General features: G+C 46.3%; 1 protein-coding gene across 4 annotated transcripts in view; it reads right to left on the reverse strand.

The window, feature by feature from the left end:
* The window catches only part of LOC126569450 (ras-specific guanine nucleotide-releasing factor 2-like), a 37,070-nt gene that overhangs the window by 2,764 nt on the left and 24,306 nt on the right, over positions 1–10,000 (reverse strand). For 3 of the 4 annotated variants that reach the window (XM_050226540.1, XM_050226541.1, XM_050226538.1), the window contains one exon: positions 1–497. This exon is cut by the window's left edge and continues 2,764 nt beyond it. The gene's annotated coding sequence lies outside the window, so the exon portion shown is untranslated. The remainder of the gene's footprint in view (positions 498–10,000) is intronic. The other variant, XM_050226539.1, reaches the window with a different exon arrangement.

Raw genomic sequence — 10,000 nt, forward strand, 5'->3', positions numbered from 1 at the left:
TTTGATACATAGTAGTGCTGCTAATGTTCTAGGTAGTAGCTTCTTCGCTCTAGTGCTCCTTTTTCGCATAACCGTCATAGTTTGCTATGCTTCGTCGTCCCGTTTTCTGCACTCTACTCGCTCGTCCATCATTTCATCTTCTTCCTTCTCGTCACAAACGGTACTCGATTTGTCAATTCCGCAAAAAAAACATACACACTTACTGACTACTGCGCAATCTGGGGCATCTTCACGCTATTCTGTGGTGCTACTACATCCTGTTTGAAATCTGAAAAGCTCACCGGATCCCGCTCTACTCGGATGCCATCTGCCCACACACACCTCCAGGGAATCGTAATTTTGTTATTAGGTTTTTTTCGGTTTGCGACGACCAATTGGCAAAGCTATTCACAATCCAGCTTACTAGATGGAAACCTCCTGCCAAAGCACACTTTGATACTCACGCGTTTCCACCGAGGGGCCGAGGATAGTAGTCGCCGCGTCGTCGTGGCCACGTTCTGAAAATGGAAAAAAGCAAAGGCAATCATCAGCGAGAGTACAACTGCGGTAGGAAGTGAGCATGATCACGGTCGAATGAATTGGCGACATTTACGCCTTCGTGGCTATCGGTGCGAGGCAGCGTGGCGGCTCCTGCAAAACCCACACGCCACACGCCCTCCCTCCCGTGTGTCTGAGAAGGTTTAATCTTAAATTAAATCACCCGCAAGGGGAGGATGCTCCGCTGTGTGGCGGTAGTACCGGCGGCCAGAGACCAATCTTAAATATTTACTTTACATAATTATTTCAATCTCATTTCGCCATACACCCTTGGACATCTTGTTGACACTATGTACCATCTGCCTGCCGTGCCAGCAGCGCTCGGAGTGCAAGGGCCTCTTCTTATTCTGGCCGGCTTAGCAAACGGTGGCCTCCTCGCACGTTCAATACGATCCCGGCGACCTTTTATGCAAAGGGAGGAGCGCGGTGATTCTGATTCTGTTCCCAGAACGTTTCTGGTACATTCCACCCTAGGCCGGGTGCTAGGCCAGCTTGAATGATCATGATTATTGTATTGTTGTGAGGAGCAGAAGAAACAGCCAATTTCAGGACAACGCTTTCTGAGCACGCTAAACCATCCCGCCGGTGGTGTTGGATATACTAGCTAATTTACAATCCAGATGATGCTGGGGACATGCGGCGGGAAGAGAGCCAGCCGTGGGAGCTGCTGCAACTTATTAAAATGAGATTAAAATATCTCGCCAGCGAACACCTCTGCATCCCCGCGGGAGGGATCGTTGCGTCATTTTGATTAGGATTATAATTGCGTTAGAATCTTATTTCTTTCTTCATTATGATTAGGCAAATCACCGAACACTTCATTATAGAATCCTGGAAAAATCTTGTGCCGTAACTCATAAAGGCGCTAAAATGGGCAGAGGTACTATGATTAAGGAGACGAAAATCGGTAAAATTTCGTGAAATAACACTATTTTATTATGCTTGAGAATCACTCAAGTCACCCACGGAGTTTTCATTCGATCTTTCACATGGAATCTATTTCCGTAGTGATAATATCACGCATTTTCCTACTTTCGCACTGTGTTATCAGAAATTTGTCAATAGAATTTGAAAGAAATTCGTGTAGTTGAACATCGATTAATTTAGATACCTTCATTCATGATGACTATCGCAGGAAGAACTGACGATTTGCAATGCCGAATAAACCGGCCACAACAATCTAACACTATTTGATGACACGTTTTGTGTCTAATCTTTAGGGTATAGAAAATATTGAGAAATTCGAATGGTTAAGTTGAGCAACTGCGGCGAATGGCGTACCCCGCCAAACGCACGCATACCATTTCCTATCAGAAATATGTTCAAGCTGTGTTTTTGCATAATACGTTGAAAGAAATTCGACTGAATGAGCATTTAAACTAAAACGGAACACATGGCCTAACACCTTCCCCCTTCTGCCTCTGACCACGCCATTCCCTCCGCTTACGAACACACAAGTTAAAGCACGCAAGCGAATGATGCGAATGATGCGCATGCGCTCATCGAACACACGCTCACACGCTCACTGACGTGCTTTTCGTCGCTTTTTCACTTTTTCCGTCCGGATCATCGCGGCCTGGCCTGCTGTGACGACACCATCTGGCAAGCAATCGATTCGCCGCTTGTGGAAAAGATGAATTAGCCAAAACTCTCCTTCACGTCTAGGAGCGATGCGATGACGCCACGATGATGATGCACCGATGATCCTCCCTCGTGTTGGCCATTAAGAAGAAAAGATGCCAAGTTACGCCCGCCCGCACAGATTACATCTGTCATCAACGGCGAAGGCGTAGCACCCGTCCGTGGCATCCGCCGCACACACGCGAGTCTGTGAAAAAATACGCTGGCGTTAGTTTTACGCTTTACAAACGGCTTTTCATTGGTCTTTTCACTCGCTTACTTACCATGCATGGTGGACAGATGCCGCGGTAACTAGTAAAAACTAGGATCGACTCGTGTTCACAGACTCGCTATCCATCCAAAATCCCACGTGTCTACCGACGCCTGCTGCTCATCGACGCCATCTTGGCGAGAATCCACCAGCACCACGCGGAGATAAAATTAGCATCACACACGGCAGACACAGAATTAAGGTCACGGGCACGGAAATATGCACAATATTGACTTCACTGCAGCAACACTGAACACACTCCGAACCGTTCGATGGATGAAAGAACGAACACCGGGAAATGAGAAAAATCCATTCCTAAGCCTCCGTGGCGTGCCCGCACGAGCAGCAGCACCACGACGGCGAGCGAGATCCAGAACACGAGTGACGTCGAAGCAGCGGCCGGCCCCCTGTATTTAACTACAGCGCAGGTAGCCACCGCGGTTACGGGCGCTCGCACACACACTCTCTCACTCTTCGCGAAACCACGCTGATCCGGTTCGAGCCGGTTTAGCATAATTGGGTCGTTTCTGACTATTTTGCCATTGAATTCGTATCGAAGGATGATTTATTTGATGTTTTCCTATGTTTCTGGAAGGCAAAACTGAGGAAAAGATGAGATTTTCGAATGAGGTAAATCCATGCATTCTCGAGACGACGAATCGTGAGTGTGCGTGAAAGGGAGCCAGTGAACACGCACACCAACCACCGCCCGGCTACGATAGCGACGCCTCAATTTACCGCGTTTTCTGGTTTTCTGTTCTTCTAGAATTCAAATTTTACCCACTTTAACGATGCACCCTTCTAAATAGAGCATGATTCATGATGTATGCTGCAGCTGGGTAACTGCAACTGACCTTTTCCTGCCAGGTAAACCCATCTTCTGGGAGGAACGGAGTCAGAAACGGCTTGAAGGCCAGTCAGCAGGTAGCAGCATGCCAGACAGATAGAAACATGTTTGCCGACCCTTCTGGAGGTTGTAAAAATGTATTTTCTTAAGAACATATAAGGTCTTTTGCATTTTATTCTATGTTGGCCAATTTTACGTTCTTGGAAAGCCGGAGAGGTTGGGGTTGGTGTGCGGCAATACAGCGAGAGAGTGTTAGTGCGCTCTGCTAACCCTCTTGACCAAATCTTAATCGCTCTCTCGCTACAAGCGAGAGGGATGTATCGCGCCGTCTCTTTCAATGCAAGACGGAGCGGTCGAGAGCGAGTGTTTTGAATGTCTTTCTTGTTTCTTCTACAACACGTTTCTTTTGTATGTTAAACTTCACACAGGAATTTATCAAAAACATAAAAACATTTTGTATACTTTCCGTCAATTGCTGATGCTGTTCGCTACCTTCGCCTTGTGTAGAAAGAGACTGCGCGATACAACCCTCTCGCTTGCTCCTACGTCTGCGCCTCTTCGTGGTCGTGTGATACCAAGAGCGAGTAAGATTTGGTCAAAGGGGTAAAGAGAGAGCTTACCAACACTCTCTCGCTGTATTGCCGCACACCAACCCCAACCTCTCCGGCTTTCCAAGAACGTAAAATTGGCCAACATAGAATAAAATGCAAAAGACCTTATATGTTCTTAAGAAAATACATTTTTACAACCTCCAGAAGGGTCGGCAAACATGTTTCTATCTGTCTGGCATGCTGCTACCTGCTGACTGGCCTTCAAGCCGTTTCTGACTCCGTTCCTCCCAGAAGATGGGTTTACCTGGCAGGAAAAGGTCAGTTGCAGTTACCCAGCTGCAGCATACATCATGAATCATGCTCTATTTAGAAGGGTGCATCGTTAAAGTGGGTAAAATTTGAATTCTAGAAGAACAGAAAACCAGAAAACGCGGTAAATTGAGGCGTCGCTATCGTAGCCGGGCGGTGGTTGGTGTGCGTGTTCACTGGCTCCCTTTCACGCACACTCACGATTCGACGGTCGTGGATTTACCGCATTCGAAAATTGCATCTTTTCATCATTTGAGCCTTCCAGAAACATGGAAAAACATCAAATTAATCATCCTTCGATACGAATTCAATGGCAAAATAGTCAGAAACGACCCAATTATGCTAAACCGGCTCGAACCGGATCACCGTGGTTTCGCGAAGAGTGATAGAGTGTGCGTGCGACCACCCGTACAAGCATCGCCCTGCGTTCTCTTCACGCTTCCCTGCCTAGAATAGAATTCGCTGGTTCTGGTTCTTCCCTTGCATCTGGAAATGTTTGCTTTCCTTGAACAGGGAGAAATGCTATGAAGCGGCTTAAAGTTGGAAGTCGCTACAATGTTATTCCTTGTTTGTTCCCGTCGATTCAAGCAACCTCGCCTCCACATGGAATGCCCTGCGGTGGTGATCCGTTCTGGAAACTTTCCTTGCACGCAGCTGCCTTCCGCCGTTTGAGGCACCGGAATGGGTTTTCATGGTTTATTGCTTTCCATGTGGCCAGCAAATTGGTGAGCAGTGCATAAAGTACTGTGTGAACCACCTGAGAACGACATAAAGGACCATGATTTTGGAAAAGTTTTCACCTCTTTCGCTGGAAGAACTGCAAAGCAACGGAGAAATGCAATCATCCTGCCAAATGCCAAGCACGTGGTGCCTGTTGGATAAGTTCATTTCCCGATGGGCAATTTCTAGCTAGATTTTTCCATTTTCCTATCCCGTTTCTGGCTAATGACCTCCAGCAATCCAGATGAATAACTGAACTGTGAAATAGCACTTTGTTCAAAGGATCTAGAGCGCGATAACAGCAACATTCGTTTCGTCAATTTCCCATATTACAGATTACAAATATATCGCGCAAAACCATATCATAAAGCATCGTAGTTGGTGCTATTTTGCTTGTAGTAGCGAATATCCTGTGTGGCCCACAATAGTGGCTGCAAATGCCGCCTTCAAACGGATCCATAAAACAGTGTCAACCCACCACAAGCTTCAGCCATGAGCAACGGAAACGATTGTCGGCAGTAGAAGTTGTTGCGAAGCATCAAAGTGTCCTTCGTCTCCCTTGTGCTTGTGTTAAATTGAGATTAAATTTTTCCTTTTCATTCCCGCAGAACGATTTAAATATTTTGATTGTCTGAGCCCCAGCAACAACCGTTGTCTCGTTGTTTGAGCAGCTGAGGTAGCTCCGGTTTTGCTCGCTCGCTAGGAGGTGACACGTATTTTCCCACATAGACCCAGACATTCTTCAGCAGCAATAAGTTGTGCCCTTGCCAGCACGATGCTGAAGCGTGGAAATGCGGAAAAGAATGTCTTGGTGATGTAACGCCAAGCTTTATGGTTGCCGTTCTCGAGAAGGACTCTCTTCGTTAGCACCATCCTGCAGGTGCTCGGTTCTGGTTAGTGTCGCGGAAGGTGAAAAGGTAGGTTTATTCGGCACGAGGGCACAACCATTAGTAGCGAGCTGTTTTAAAGCAAAGAGCGGCATTTCAGACCGGTAGGTGGACAGGAAATGAGACAGGTAGGCAGGCAGAAACTAAAACACGAACCACGTCGTTTGGAAATCGTGAATGCTTCTTTATTTGACCCCGGCTGTACCGAGACCGGGTTAAGGAAATAGATGGGTTCGAACGGTTGGTACCAAACGGAAGGACCAACCTTTTGCGCTCTATTTGTGTGCTAGGAGATGCTGTTTATACAACCAAGTGTTCTTCATTTACGATCCTTGGATATTTCTACGGCTTCCAAAGCTAACAACGGGTTGTGTAATAAGAACCGAATGCCAATGGTGCCCCTGCGTAAGATTGAGAATTTTGGGCTAAAACAGCGCGAAAATATTTTCCTAACGATCTCGCCACCCACCGGGCCATCCTTATTCACAACAGCAGACAATTTGCATGAGTTGGATCGTAAAAACCTAGGCATGGCATGGCTTTGGCTCAAGGCCTACACGAGGCCCATTGCTACCGGCAATCGATTGTTGTACGGAGAAGGGCGGTGAATATTAACTTTCAACTAAAACGGTTGGTGCCCCTTTTGCAAGCCGCTGATGATACCCCGGGGCTAAGAAAAGTAGGTTTGATAAAATTTCCTTTATTTTCCTTAACACGAAATGTATAAAATATTCATTTATGCCGGTTGAAGCTGATTCGCCTGCGGTCGCAACCGTCAGCCTGGGGTGGATATCCTTTTACAATCCATTAAATAAGAGGTGCTAATTGATGATCGAATGGTATCAGTCGTTAACATGAGAATTATCTGCGCCCTGTCCGCTCGCTTTCAGCTTTATATTAATACCGATCATGGTTAGAAATCGTCGTTGGTTATACTCTCATCCCGCGGACAAACTGCTGATACGCTAGACTCTTAATCGACCATTCTTATTATTATGTTCGGCCCGTTGCCTCAAGCCACCCGACGAGCGCTAACATCGGAAGATTATAGCCGATGATTATGGGCTATCAGTCACCGGGATCAGCTATCCCGATACGATGCCGGCCACCGTCGTAGGACGGACAGCTCCGCCACTGTGTGTGCCACTAATTATGTGATTGTTTGTGCGAACCGAGGAAGGAGGGAAAACATACAGGAGTTTCTGTTATCTTCGTCAGACCAAAACCAGCAGAAAAAAAGCTATCATCACCTCGAATGATGAAAAGGACAAACACGCCCAGACACACACTTACACATGGCACACTCATGGGCATCTTGATAGGTTATGGCCAGGGGGCCAATGTTCCAACGGACCGTCGCACAAGTCTATACGTGGCTACTGATTCCTTGTCGGAGGGATTTCGTCGATTGGCAAAAGCAATAGACCATGACCTCTCTCTCTCTTGTGGCCGAGTCTTGAGGCATTAAACACGCACTCCCGCACTATTTTATTGATTGGACTGCGGCTGAAATTATAGCCTTCGGACGCTACTTAGAGAAGTCATTAATCTTCATCTAAGCTTAGGTATTGACAAGAGAAATTATCTTCCAGTGATGGACTGCCCGGCCTCTGCCGGCTACTGCCGTTCCGAAATTCAATCGAAGGCAACCGCTCTACGATCAGATTAATCTGTCTTAAGTTACTTAAGCAAGGTAAGGAAGTGTGCTAATTCATGTGTCTCTTTTCTTCTTGGGTTTGTCACCTCATTCAGAAGTGTATCAGTATTTTATCGGAACGCTGTGTAATTCAACAACAACGGAATACATATCGAGAGTTTTTCTTGTGAAGAAGTTCACATCCATCAATATTACTGCCGCCACAAATCCTGCGTATGCATCACAATCAAGGTTGCTCCTGTCCAGAGCTGACCGTTTAGTCTCACTTTCTTCCCCCAAAAAGGAAGAAGAAACAGTCACAAATAACATCCTCTCGGACGTATTTTTAGCTGGCGTTTTCTTTTGCCCCTTTGGCCGAACGGAAAAGTTTTTGCTCGCTTAAAACGGTGTCCAAAGTAGCAGTGCACCGGTTCTGCGACGGCCACAATGGAAAGAATCGGGAATAGTGCAAATATTTCTTCACTACTGCTGCTGCTGCTACTGCTCCATTCCCTGTGTTGGCCAGATTGAAATAATAGATCGTGAGATAAAGCATAAAAACAAATAAACCAACCAGGAGGGGAAAAAGCTTTCGCAAGGACCCACAGGCACTGTCTTACCGCTGAACCTTCGGAATCCTGCAGTGACGAGGACCAGTTAGGTAGCACGAGATGGAGACCACGGACACTGGCACTGGCAAAAAAAATCTGGCCACCAAAGCAATTTTACAGATGAAAGCATGGGAAAGGATGAAAACACGCCGCAACCTACCCTGGTACGCGCATTGCATTGCACACGGCACTACTACTCCTTGGCCCGGGGGCTGGTGATCGGTTCGTGGTTAGAAAAATTTGCCAGCTTTAATTTTGCTCCTGCACCAGCAAAGGAACGACCTACGGAGGAGCACTCACATCCGTTTTTTCCCTGCGCGCGGCTGGCAAAAAGCTTTTAGCGCTCTGAGCAACCCATGGGTTGCTGTGCTGTCGGACCGAATTCAAGGAACGAGCAGAGTGTGCACTTGAGCAACTCGTAGCATCATAGTTGTCGCAATCGCCGTCATTCTGCTTCATCTCACACGGCATTGGGTGGAAAAGAGAACCATTTGGACCATCGCCATTGCGTCCATCAGAACACGTCGCTGTGTCGCTATGGTCCGGTCGCGAGCCTTCCTTCGAAAGGAAGGATGAGAAGCACAAGGATCATAAATAAGGCTGTTATAAACTTTAGCGAGCTCAAAGTCATCAAAAACCGAAACCGTTCCATTGGCCGTGGCGAACGAACGAGAGAGCGCGCGCCCTCCGGAATGCAGCACCCTTTTAGTGTGAGGATTCATTGTCTCAAGTTCTTTGCAGCTTTTTGCCGCATCGACGCGACGAAGAAGCGACCCAAACGGGACACGATGAGCCTCGGCGGAGTGAGGGTCTTTCGGTGTACATGTAAAAACGATTATAGGAAAAAGCCAACTATAATTTATGTCCTTGCCAACGGTGTGGCTGATGTGAGACGCGTGTACCGAAATCCAACATAGCAGCCCTGCAAGCAAGCACACAAGCAAGGCTTCATCTGGTTCGTATACGCATACGACACTTTGTCCTCCGTCGACCTAACTGGCGGTCTCGGTTCTGTGCTCATCGTGCGGCACAGCACACTGAAAGGGTTGACGTGGGGACCGACAATGAAGAGCGCCGGTGGCCCGATAATTTATGAATTTGACACTAAAAACACCACTGGGCCTTAGAAGAGAAAGTTTGAGACTAAATTTCATTGAAAAATTGCAATGAGATTGAAGAAAAAAAAAACCGAAAGGATCCAGCATGACCCCCTCCCAGAACTGGCCGAGAGAATGAGTAACGAAAAAGTTGTACTACATCACGGTGGATGTGTTTTACACGAGCATTAAGTGAAAATTAGGAATGCATTTCCTCTTCTCGCTTGGTACCATTCTATTGCACTAGCTTTGCCCTTGGCAGTGGGCCTAGCCACTCATAACGCATTTCCATGACACAAAGCAAGGCAAGGGGTTGCCGGAGGGAGGGGACAGAAATTGAGTTCATAATTTATGTACCTCGTAATTGATCTGCTGTTTCCGGAAAAGTTTTGAGGAACTAATTAAACTATTCATCGATCGGTATAACGAAGTGGGTTGAATCTATTATTGCTTTTAATTGAACAACACATAAAGGATTGGTTCGAGTTCGTTGATTTCAATAGAATATGCCACTGCACCAAATGGTAGAACCTGGAAAATTGGATCAATACATGCTTATACTGTAAACACCCCAGTGTGTTTCGATGGTTTAATGCTTTCAACAAACAGTTTATATACTCACAATATTTTAAAATAAAAAAAAATAGCTACATAAAGCTAAACGATATTTGATTCCCGAGCTCACCCAGCTGACTCGCAGCTTCGTCGCTGTGAACTGCGATGCAAAATGAAACGCAACGTTAACTACGATTTCATATGCGGAGCCTGCTGCACTGCTTTCACATACTGTATCCATGGCAACTTGGATTAATTTAAAGTTTATGAAAGTAGATTTCGATAAGTTATCTTTAATTTCGTCCAAATAAACAAAATTACCTACAACAGCGGATCTAAAATGTACAATGAATGGGAAT

Source organism: Anopheles aquasalis, chromosome 2 (assembly GCF_943734665.1).
Source record: "Anopheles aquasalis chromosome 2, idAnoAquaMG_Q_19, whole genome shotgun sequence".
NCBI classification, from domain to species: Eukaryota; Metazoa; Arthropoda; class Insecta; order Diptera; family Culicidae; genus Anopheles; species Anopheles aquasalis.